We start from the raw sequence: 12,684 nt of genomic DNA on the forward strand, positions 1-12,684 counted from the left end.
TTCAGGAACACTGATCAGCATTCCAGATATTGAAGAGTTGCCTGGAAATTCCCTGCTAAAAACCAAACATGCATAGTACCTCACACAATTTGTCCTCTGGAAACATTGCTGTCCTCATGGTTCTGGTCTTCTGCTTCAAAATAACTAGAAATAAATATTTACCATAGTTCAAGCTTAGTATCTCTTGCAGTATTCTTAGCGGCAAGCCAGGGAAGTCGACAAAGGAAACAAACCACAGGCACTTTTCATTCGGTTCTCTCAAAACTCTTAACATCAGTGTCTGCTGCGAAAGTACAGCTGAAGTGCTGACGTCAAATGTTCTCCTTGACGTAAACAAGAGCAGCACGGCCGAGGTCTTGTTCTGGTCTGAGAAAGGCATCAGAGGTCTGTTTCATAATGCAAGGCAATGTTCAGCAAGACTGAGGAACATTTACATTCTCTTTCCTAATAAATGCATAGAAAATAGATTCTTCTCAAGCCTTGCCCTCTTGGTTTGAAAAGTTGTGGACAGGTTTACTTATACATAATCAGTCCATCTAATCCAGTATTTATACACACACACATACACACATGTGCATGCATGCACTCTCTCTCTCTCTTTCACACACACTCACACACACACATGTGCGTGCATGCACACTCTCTTTCACACACACACATCGGTGTGCATGCACGCTCTCTCTCGCTCTCTCTCTCTCTCGCTCTCTCTCTCTCTCGCTCTCTCTCTCTCTCTCTCTCTCACACACACACACACACACACACACACACACACACACACACACACACACACACACACACACACACACACACACACACACACACACACCAGTAAGCAGGAAAGGAAGTGGTGATGTATTTATTGTAGTGGTGACAGATTCACAAATTCAAAAATCATTTCAAAACCAGATTTTTGTAGGAAAACCAAAGTGACAGCTGTTCCATTCTTCTCATCAAAATTTTTGCCTCACCCCTAAAGTATACTGAAACAAAACAAAATCAAAAGCCAATTGCAAAATGAAATACTTTGGGGACAGGAAGTCTTTCCCATTCATATCAGCTCTATATTGTTGTACAGCCTTCCTTAACCTGGTTTCCTTCGAATGTTTTGGACTATAACTCCAATCATCCTTAGCTCTTGATTATGCTGGGTGGGTTAAAGGGAGTTGTAGTGCAGACCACCTGGCAAGCCTCACTTGGGAAGGCTGCTAGAAGGAATGCAAACATGGCAGACTGCGGCAGTGTCCTGAAGGGCTACATGCTCAGAGTCCCACTGAAGTTACGTGAGACGCACGGCCAGGTAAATCAACAGGACTGTAGACAGTAAGCGTAACTCTGAGCCAAGTTGACAGCAAAGTGAACAGCAGAATAGCAGATAGGAAAGGCAAGGGGATAAATATGCACAAATTAAACCAAGGACACCAGTAGCACAACTGCAGTTATACAGCCTTTGGGATGATTTCAACTGGGTGCGAGGACTTAGTATTATAGTCAAGGAGACACACTTTCCAGAAGCAACCACCAAGCAACGTTTTCATTGTTTAATTAGAAAATACTAATTTAGGACCCAAAGGGATTATTGTTCAATGTTGTTTTTGTCTGCATTTCCATGTGCCTTTGCCCTTTAGGTTTTCCTCCACGATCACTGTGATCTTTCAGTATTAAAACTCTGTCAGTAATAGGAAAGTCTATGCATTTTGACCATGGATGTTCTAAAATGCTATTTCATTCAGCCATTCTGATAAAGACTGTAGTATCCAGAGAATTCATATTTTCTCCACCATTGACATTTTCCAATTCCAAATTAATAAACATATGGCCTCCTGCAGGGGTGTCCCCATGTGGCCCACCTGGGACATTTTTACAATAGCTTTTTCCAGAGAGCCCTATTTCAAAAATAATAAATGGGGGAGAGCCTTATTTGTTTCTAGAGGGCCTAGAGATGTCGTAAATATTTCTCCAACCCACCCAAGAGATCTAACTGGACATGCATTCATATTTTCAATTTTCTTCAATTTTGTTAAGTACTTGGTTAATAATTCACAGTTTTATAGTCTGTAACTTAGTGTTGCACAGTCAATTGTCTTGAAGTGCATTTGCAGAAAGTGATGGCGGTGGAGAGAAATATTTCAGATAGATTGAGTAAACAACTAGAGGTATATTAATTTTAATTTTCAGAGACATAGCCATGCTAATCTATGCAAGCATATCTAGGCAGAAACAAACCAATTTTTTTTAAAAAAAATCCAAAACCTAGTGACACCTTAAATTCTAACTGTTGTATCCCAGTGTAAGCTTAGTCACACATATCAGAGTGAAGAGAGGCCATGTGTATACACCGGGTAGGCACTGGAAGGTAGCAACAGTATTACTGACGCAAGTAATGAACTGCAAGAATGATTGCATACGTATCTTATAATGAACATAATGCTGCCTTTGTGCCTTATAAACTAGTGCGAATCTGTCCACCAAAACCAGGATACTTCCCTGTATATATACCTGGTCAACTCACAGTTTTACTCATGAACAGCCAAACTAGAAAAAAAAAATAACAAATGTACTAAAGGGTGGGCTTCTGCTAAAGTACAGGAGCTTTAACACTTTGCTGCCTGTTAGAACTCTGACCTAGATCAGGAATCCTGTGCCTGTTTTCAGTGAAGTAAAATTTCCCATTCCCCACCCCCCATAGAAACAGAAGGTGCAAGATCACAGTGTGGAGCAAAAGGTTAAAGCGCCACTAATCCTCACCAGCATTTTTACCTTGACAACTTCCCTTCTGCCTGCAGTTTACCATCTAGAAGCCATGCAGCGCAGCTATTAAGAGTGTGAATTACTTCCCACCCGTACCTTTGGAGAAGTAAAAACCCAAGGAAGATGTCCTAGGGAGACCCAGAGATTGGGCTTAATCTGTTTGGTTTGTGTTCCATTTTGATTTGAGAAAACTGCGTTTTGAGTCACAGCAGGCTAGTTACAAAACGAGACAGATCAATGCCAAAGACAAAGCAGATCACTCAGGGAAGGTAGCAAGGTAACTACAAGGTCATCTTCTGATGACTTGTCAAGATGCTTCTTCTCTTTTATTCTGCTGTGTTCCTAGGGAACAGACAGCAATAAAAGACCCAGGGCCCTCTCCGAGTCTCTGTGCAACATAGTTTAGGAAGAGAAGCATAAGAAGCAGATATTGAAATGTAAACCCTAGGAGGAAGGCTGCAAGGAACCATGAAATGGCATTAAAAGACTTTTCAGCAGCATTTATTACTTGCTGTTTTAGTTTTCTGCAGATTGTAAACTATCTTCTAGAACACTATCTCACAGTGGAAAGGTGAGATAGAATTCTAATGTTATGTAAGGATCATATTAATAGTATCCACCATGGTAGAAAGAAGAACGGATACTATATTATGCTTTGCACTAAATTAGAGATGAAAAACAAAATCCCACCTGCCAAACTTTTTCTGCTATAAAATTTAATTAATCTGTATGAAACTGAGGGTGTGACTGTATGATCAAATACCACGGGATTTGCTGCGGTTATGGCATCGGCCAATTTGAAGAAATTTTTTTCTGGTCATATAACAGCACGAAAGCCAGTTTCAATTGGTCTGGCCCTTTTTGCTCCCAACATGGTATTTTTTTTTCTCTGCCACTGGGGACATCTACCTTTTTTCAAGTTAGAACTATTCAAACCATCTCTCCCCCCCCCCCCCCGTGATCATTTGATTCATTCTGGTTAAGACAGGGCATGCGTCTGTGGGGTGGTGGTTCGGTGACATGGGCAGTTGAGTTATGATGTTCAGGATGTTCTTTCTTCTCAATTGTTCTCCAAATTATAATTTTTTTGGTTTGTTTACATATCGGAGATCGGAACTAGATCTCCTTATCACTGGGACTAATATACTAGCTTAGCACTAGATAAACTCTGGATGAGGGGGAAAAAATTATGAACAAAACAGAAACAAGCCAGATTTTTTAAAAGACATTCCTGTGGTATGTGATATTTCTGTACACATTAAGAATATTGGAACACTGCCACCTTTTCTGGAACACTGTACAACCCTTTCAAAACCAATTGGCTTCATAGCAAACGATGAAAAGATCAGCAGAGGTGGGACAAGAGGAAGGAAGGGACAAAGGTGGGGCTGTGAGCTGAAATGCGAACTGCATCACATTGAGTATGAACATTGAATGGCCAAATCAATCCACAAGTCCTATGTGACCACTACAAATTCAACCGTAACATAGACAGTGTGAATCAAATCTGAGCAAAGCCGAATTGGAGTGATTTGGCTTGGCAATGTAGTCTCAGCCTGAGCTGATCTTTGCAAACAAGAAAGTTATTGCAGGAATCTGAGATGTGGCTCATAGGCAACAAAACAATTACATGGAATATGGTTTGCAAATAGGAAAGCTGGTAATAATGGCACTCACTCCTGAATCAACATGAATGAAAATTAGCTTTGTATGCTCGGTAGGAAGAAATGCACATTGTTTAGAAATACCCCTGATTTTATGTACTTTGCTTCGGCTTCGTCCACTCTGGTTTTGGTTCCATCCTGCGCCCTGTCCAGTGCTAGAACATGATTTGAAAAGAGCTTCCTCAAATTGGAATGTGGCACTAAGTGAAAAAAATATTACCACTCATGTTCCAAATTCATATTGTTTTTTTCCATGGGCTGACCCAATATGCCAAGGCTGACCACAGTTTCCTCTTTACTGATTGGGAGTCCTGCCATCTAGTGACAGAGGGTAGTACTGCACACTATTGAACTTAATTTTAACAATCAGAGAACTCTAAAATGATCAATATAGACCCTCTTTGAATGCATGCCAAATTTCAGATGTTCAGTATCATAGAGCTACAGCAGAGAAAGATTTAAAATCATGTAACTTTTTCAGCCCCTACACGGATTGCTGCCTTGTCCTGGTGAAGGGGCTTGAAGAATTCAGAGAAGCTATGGGCTATGCCATGAAGGAACACCCAAGATGGACATGTCATAGTGGAGAGTTCGGACTAAACACGATCCACCTGGAGCAGGACCTGGCCAAGAAAACCCCATGAACAGAAACAAAAGGTTAAAAGATATGATGCTGGAAGATGAGCCCCTCAGGTCGGAAGACATCCAGCATGCTACTGAGGAAGAGTGGAGGACAAGTAGCTCCAGAGCTAATGAAGTGGTTGGCCCAAAAGGACGCTCAGTTACGGATGTGTGTGGAGGTGAAAGGAAAGTCTGATGCTGAAAAAAAATACTGCATAGGAACCTGGAATTTATTTATTTATTTATTCTATTTATACCCCATCTATCTGGTCATTTCGAATGTAAGATCTATGAACATTGGTAAGCTGGATGTGGTCAAACAGGAGATGGCAAGAATAAACATTGATATCCTGGGCGTCAGTGAACTAAAATGGAAGGGAATGGGCAAATTCTATTCAGACGATTACCATATCTACTATAGCCCTCATAGTTAACAAAAGAGTGGGAAAAGATGTATTGGGATATAATCCCAAAAATGATTGAATGATTTCAATATGAATCCAAGGCAGACCTTTCAACATCACAGTAATCCAAGTTTATGTACCAACCATCAATGCTGAAGAGGCTGAAATTGACCAATTCTATAAAGACTTACAAAACCTTCTAGAACTGACACCAAATAAAGATGTTCTTGTCATTATAGGGGATTGGAATGCTAAAGTGGGGAGTCAAGAGATAAAAGGATCAACAGGTAGGTTTGCCCTTGGAGTTCAAAACAAAACAGGGCAAAGGCTAATAGAGTTTAGTCAAGAGAACAAGCTGGTCATCACAAACACTCTTTTCCAACAACATAAGAGATAACTCCACACATGGACTATACAGTCAGCAAAAACAAGACCTGGAGCTGATTGTGGCTCTGATAATCAGCTTCCTATAGCAAAACTCAAGCTTAAACTGAAGAAAGTAGGAAAAACCAGATTTGGTGGACAGAGTGCCAGAAGAACTATGGATGGAGGCTCGAAATATTGTACAGGAGGCAGCAACAAAAACCATCCCAAAGAAAAGGAAATGCAAGAAAGCAAAGTAGCTGTCCAACGAGGCCTTACAAATAGCAGAGAAGAGAAGGGAAACAAAATGCAAGGGAGATAGGAAAAGTTATAGAAAATTGAACGCAAACCTCAAAGAATAGCAAGGAGAGACAAAAGGGCCTTCTTAAATGAACAGTGCAAAGAAATAGAGGAAAAAAAATAGAAAGGGAAAAACCAGAGATCTGTTTGAAAAAAATGGAGATATTGAAGTAACATTTTGTGCAAAGATGGACATGATAAAGGACAAAAATGGCAAGGACCTCACAGAAGCAGAAGACATCAAGAAGAGGTGGCAAGAATACACAGAGGAATTATACCAGAAAGATCTGGATGTCCCGGACAACCTAGATAGTGTCGTTGCTGACCTATAGCCAGACATCCTGGAGAGGGAAGTCAAGTGGGCCTTAGAAAGCATGGCTAACAACAAGGTTGTGGCATTCCAGTTGAACTATTTAAAATCTTAAAAGACGACGCTGTTAAGGTGCTACACTCAATATGCCAGCAAGTTTGGAAAACTCAGCAGTGGCCAGAGGATTGGAAAAGATCAGTCTACATCCCAATCCCAAAGAAGGGAAGTGCCAAAGAATGCTCCAACTACCGTACAATTGCACACATTTCACACGCTAGCAAGGTTATGCTCAAAATCCTACAAGGTAGGCCTCAGCAGTAGGTGGACCGAGAACTCCCAGAAGTACAAGCTGGATTTTGAAGGGGCAGAGGAATTAGAGACCAAATTGCTAACATGCACTGGATTATGGAGAAAGCCAGAGAGTTCCAGAAAAACATCTACTTCTGCTTCATTGACTATGCAAAAGCCTTTTACTGTGTGGATCACAGCAAACTGTGGCAAGTTCTTAAAGAAATGGGAGTCTGACCACCTTGTCTGTCTCCTGAGAAATCTATACGTGGGACAGGAACCAACAGTTCGAACTGGATATGGAACAACTGATTGGTTCAAAATTGGGAAAGGAGTACAACAAGGCTGTATATTGTCCCCCTGCCTATTTAACGTATATGCAGAATACATCATGCGAAAGGCAGGACTGGATTAATCCCAAGCCAGAATTAAGATAGCCGGAAGAAATATCAACAACCTCCGATATGCAGATGATACCACTCTGATGGCAGAAAGTGAGGAGGAATTAAAGAACCTCATAATCAGGGTGAAAAAATGGTTTGAAGCTCAACATTAAAAGAACTAAGATTATGGACACTGGTCCCATCACTCCTGACATATAGAAGGGGAAGATATGGAGGCAGTGACAGATTTTACTTTCTTGGGCTCCATGATCACTGCAGATGGTGACAGCAGCCCCGAAATTAAGACGCCTGCTTCTTGGGAGGAAAGAGATGACAAACCTTGACAGCATCTTAAAAAACAAAGGTCCGCATAGTCAAAGCTATGGTTTTTCCAGTAGCGATGTACTGTATGGAAGTGAGAGCTTGAACCATAAAGAAGACTGACTGCTGAAGAATTGATGCTTTGGAATTGTGGTGCTGGAGGAAACTCTTGAGATTCCCCTGGACTGCAAAAAGAACAAACCTATCCATTCTGAAGGAAATCAACTCTGAGTGCTCACTGGAAGGACAGATCCTGAAACTGAGGCTCCAATACTTTGGCCATCTCATGGGAAGAGAAGACTCCCTGGAAAAGCCCCTGATGTTGGGAAAGTGTGAAGGCAAGAAGAGAAGGGGACGACAGAAGACGAGATGGTTGGACAGTGTCATTGAAGCTACCAATATGAATTTGACCCTATTCCGGGAAGCAGTGGAAGACAGGAGGGCCTGGCGTGCTCTGGTCCATGGGGTCACAAAGAGTCAGAAATGACTTAACAACTAAACATCAAACTTTTTCAGCTTCACCTTAATCCGTAGTTGCAACTTTTTCTGATGCTTGGTGGAATTTAATTTAATGTACCATTTTTAATCTAATAACTTGTTTAATTATTTTACAATATTTGTTTCCTTATTGATTTTAGCTTTTAAGTATTGAATTTTTATTATGCAAACTGCCCTGGGACCATTTAAGGAGAAAGGCAGATTAAAAATATTTTAAATAAATAAATAAGTTATAAAGATATTCTCTGAATAGTAATTACACAGAAAACCCTGAAGACAATCTACAAAGAACACAGATCAACATCCAGCTCAACAGAAGGAAAAAAGAAAGTAAACTACTAATGCTAAATAAAGCTCCCTATTGGAGGAACATTTCATGGAAAACATTCACAACAATCAGAAGAGAACATTGTCCTTGGGGAAGGACATGAGCACCATATTCTTGGCATGAGCTCTCAGATGTTCCCAAAGCCCATAAGTGAAACCGCAGAGAGGCCACAAAAAGAGCACAGTAATTTGGCCAAGGTCATTCAGTGCGTCAATGGGGAGATGTGCTCCCAGATGTCGCTTTTCTGTCCTTTAGACAGCACTAGCTCCTGGAGGTACTCAGTTACTATGGCCAGGATCACAGTAGGAACAGAAAGCAGTTTTTGATCATTGGCTCCTTCTAGCATCACATTCAGAAGAACTAACTTTCAGAGGGAATGGGAGAAGAACAGGACAGATTTCCACCTTTGTCTTCTGTTAAGACAGTACTTCCCAACCTCGGGTTCCCCAGATGTTCTTGGACTACAACTTCTTGTAGAAGGCTTCTGGGAGTTTTGGCCCAAGAACATCTAGGGACCCAAGGTTGGGAACCACTGTCCTAGATAATAAACATCTGGCTTAAATTTCCTTGGGTGAAATCATGGCTGGGCAAAAGAGTTCACAATTACAAGTTGGTTGACACTTTGCATTTATTGCTCTGCAGTCTCTCACAATTTTTATTTTGATGTTGCTCTTGTTTGTTTGTTTTCCAGGGCTACAAGCTAATCAGGAAAGACTGATTAGCAAAGAAGATGAGCACAATCTCACCCCTCACCCCTCCATTTCCTACCGCCTTGGCCTTCGCCCTCCAGTTCTGGAATCAAGACACTACGCACTGCAGCTAACACCCGCCCCCTAAGCTTGGGAGCCAGCTGGTCTTGAAAGTTTCTATTTGGTTTTTGGCATCATTCCCCCGCCCTCAAGAGCACATCTCTGTGCCAAAGGACATAGAAAATCAGGAATAGGCAGGTTCCCGGGGAGAAAGGAAAGGAAACACTGACACCTTTATTTTACTAACTTTGATTTTTTTTTGTGCCCCCTTCCTCATATAAGCATGTGACAAGCCATCAGTTAGCTACTTTATGCACTTTATTTTATTTAATAAATTCATTTACTAATTTAAAACATGGGGGAGGGAGCTCTAGCAGTATATCACCTTCTTTTTCTCCTGCATAAGTGGTTGCTTCCAGAATGAAGAAATAAGCCTTGCAGAACATAGTTGTACTTGAATTGTAAGTGGCTGGCCAGTTCAAGAAAATTAAGGAGTTGCCCAGTTATAAAAGTCAGAGAAGTGGTAGTGTGATTTTGTTCAAGTGTGACAGAAGTAACGGTACTGGTAGAGCAGGATTAAAGCTACTGTTTTATCATATTTTTCTTTCCCTTCCAGAGTTTGAATTTGTTGACTATCATTTAATGCAAGAAACAGTATTGTTAAATCTTAAGTGCCTCTTTCCCCAGGCATTGCAGCATAGCAGAGCTTGGGGGGGGGGGGGAATGACTTTTTAAAATAACAGAATCTCCTAGCAAACATGGCCATCGATTTGGCAGACTGGCAGATTCTAAAAATTAACATCCAAAAAATAACTTTTCCAAGCCCCGCATGAGAGCAAGTGGATGGCCATATAAGAGATAGTGTTGCACGGAGCAGCATGGTGTGGCTGTACAAGTAAAGTATCAGTTCAGTTTCTCGTCTGCATGGCACCCTCTATTTGCAGTGTTACCTTCCATAAGGGTGCACAACTTTTTTGGTAAGACTGTGCTCCTGCTTTAAGACTGTCGTAATGACCACTAATGCACAGATGTTACAAAGCTGCACTAATGCACAGTTACAAAGCTGCCTTATACTGAGCCTTGCCTTTGTTCGATATAGCCCAACATTGCCAACCTCTGGCTGGCAGGGTTTCAGGTAGGATTCTTTCCTAGCTTGACTTGACTGCATTCCTCTAAAACAGTATTTCTCAACCTGAGGGTCATGACCCCCCCCAAGTGGGTCACAAAGTCATCTAGGACAGTCTCCACCACCACCATCTTGTGGTAGCAAATCCCACAGTTAAGCAATGCAGCATACAAAGAAACATTTCCCTTTATTTGTCCTGAACCTCTAGCCAGTTAGCTTCATGAGAGGGTTCTGGGCCAACATTATGGCAGAAGTAGCAATGGTGCATAATTTGCTACCTTTCTGTGATGTCCTCCCTTGCTTCCCCCTTCCTCTGAAAAGTCCTGTATGTCACAGCCTTGTTCCCCAGAAGACATCCATATACATTTAGAACAGGGGTTTTAAACTCAATTTACCTGGGGGCCGCTAGAGGAACAGTCTGGGTGAGGCTGGGCCACATCAGATTTTCCGCCAAGTGGAGCAAGAGCCCGAGGAAGCCGCCCAGGAGTTTCCTTAGCCGACAGACAGGTGGGCTGGCTGGCAGGCTGCAGTTCTGGGTGGAGGGTGCAAGAGGTGCTGTCTTGGGAGAAAGCTGGCGACCGAGGCAAGGTTTTTTTTTTACTCTTGACAGCAGAGGATGTGTGGGCGCTTTGGGGCGGCAGGCAAGGCGAGGGCCACAAACTATCATCTGGGGGGCCACAAATGGCCCCCGGGCCGCATGTTTGAGACCCCTGATTTAGAAGCTAAGCAGGGTCAGGTCTGTTTTGTTTTCAGACCAGTGGTTCCCAATCTTTCTTGAGTCATGATCCCCTTTTATAATAGCCAAGTAACCTGCAACCCCACCACGTTAACATAAAAAGGCATAAAATCATCCCTTCCCAGAAAATACAGGCTTCTTTCTCCCCCAAGGGTCTGGCTTCTCATACATACACATATAAGCTAATTTTAATATCCCGCTCTGAAAGGTCAAGGAAGAAGTTATTTAACAAGGCAGCTGATACCCCGCTCCAGAAAATACTTTGCAACCCCTTTGGGGGTCATGGCCCCCAGGTTCTATCTAGCCCAACATCTAGACCACCCTAGATGACTTTAAAGGGGGGGGGGAGTGAGACAAATTTATAGAAGGCAGGGCTTTCTTTGTGTCAACAAGTTATGACGGCTGTTTCCTTCTGGGCTCCAGTCAGATCTGTCCATAGCAGATAGAACAGTACAACACTGATATAAAAACTCTCAAAAGAAACATTAACTTTTAGTGAATGCATTTTGTCAAAAAAAGAATAACCCACAGCCTAATGTTGCAGTCTCGAAGAGCAGTGGGGCCTCAAGTGCTCTGCTAGTGGTCCCCCACAAAAAGTCCACTGTGGCAGTTTAATGTTATTTACTTAGAAATCATATAATAAATTGAGTGAATATTGAATAACGTAGAGGTAGGCAACTTGATTCCCAACACAGGTTTTGATTTGAAATGCCTATAATCTCCAGCCTGCAAAGCCAATTGACAGTTGTAGTTTTGAATGCTTTGAAAGATCACTCCTTTAACATCCTACTAAGGATGTTACATGGGGAAAGCAGTTTGCTTCTAATAGATTAGCAGAAGGCACTGTCTAAAATATATATACTTATAAATCCGGGGGGACTCAGATAAGGAGGAAAGTCACTTTCACTGTATAAATTATATATACAGTTATGAGTGAGCCTCCAGTTTGCACATATCAGAAATTCCTACTTTCATCACTTTGTAAATTCAAACTTTCTCTGCCTTTTGGTACTGTAAGGCAGTTTCAGTGTCAGTGTTCTATTTCAATGGCCAGAATCTTATTGCTTATGCCTGTTGGTGTATTGGCATAAATCTCAGCAGCAAATTGCTGCTATTTAAGCAGACACCATAAGAATCTCATATACCAGCTGTATTACTTGCTTCATGATGACACTAAATGTCTACACTGACTTTTTTAATTTGCTGCTGAAATGTAAGGCAACAGATTTACACCAGTGTAATTCTTCAGTTACTAGAATTATTTTTCTGGGATTAAGAAGAGCTGGAAATTTACTCTCATGTCTAGCCGAAGTGTATTCATCTATAACTCTAAATGGCCCTAGACCTATAAAGGAAGTAGAAAAATTAGCTTTACAAGGTTTTTTGTTTTTTATTTTTGCAAGGAACCGAAACTCTGGACCCTCACATTGCTCTGATATTCTGTTCTAAAGCAAAGGAACATGTGTTGAATATGTATATAGAAATAGTTTCTTTGTTTTCCAGTAACAAATTCTACTAGCCAAAACAGTAATCACAAGTGCCAAATTGTGATTCTGGCAAAAGTAAAAATCCCATATTTGGTTGTTTTACTAAACTAGTACTGTAAGTGCACAGAATTGTTTTGTTTTTGTTTCCAGTTTGAATGCAAATTATCCAGATGGCATCTATTTTGGAGAATTCATTGTTAACATTCTGTTTAGGGATACACTGCTAACTCCCAAGACAATATGTTATCAAGAAAGCATTTGATCTGTGTGCTCTTTATTGAGGGAAATATTAATCTAAATTGAAGGTTGGAAAAAGTGGAAGGCAGCAGGAGAAGAGGGAGACCAAATATGAGATGAA

General features: G+C 41.3%; 1 protein-coding gene across 4 annotated transcripts in view; it reads left to right on the top strand.

Annotated features, from left to right (window-relative positions):
- CCDC9B (coiled-coil domain containing 9B) overlaps nt 1–10,253 on the top strand; it is an 81,526-nt gene extending 71,273 nt beyond the window's left edge. For all 4 annotated transcript variants that reach the window (XM_072986282.2, XM_072986285.2, XM_072986283.2 and 1 more), the window contains one exon: nt 8,920–10,253. The gene's annotated coding sequence lies outside the window, so the exon portion shown is untranslated. The remainder of the gene's footprint in view (nt 1–8,919) is intronic.
- The last annotated feature ends 2,431 nt before the right edge of the window (nt 10,254–12,684 follow it).

Source organism: Pogona vitticeps, chromosome 1 (assembly GCF_051106095.1).
Source record: "Pogona vitticeps strain Pit_001003342236 chromosome 1, PviZW2.1, whole genome shotgun sequence".
NCBI lineage: Eukaryota > Metazoa > Chordata > Lepidosauria > Squamata > Agamidae > Pogona > Pogona vitticeps.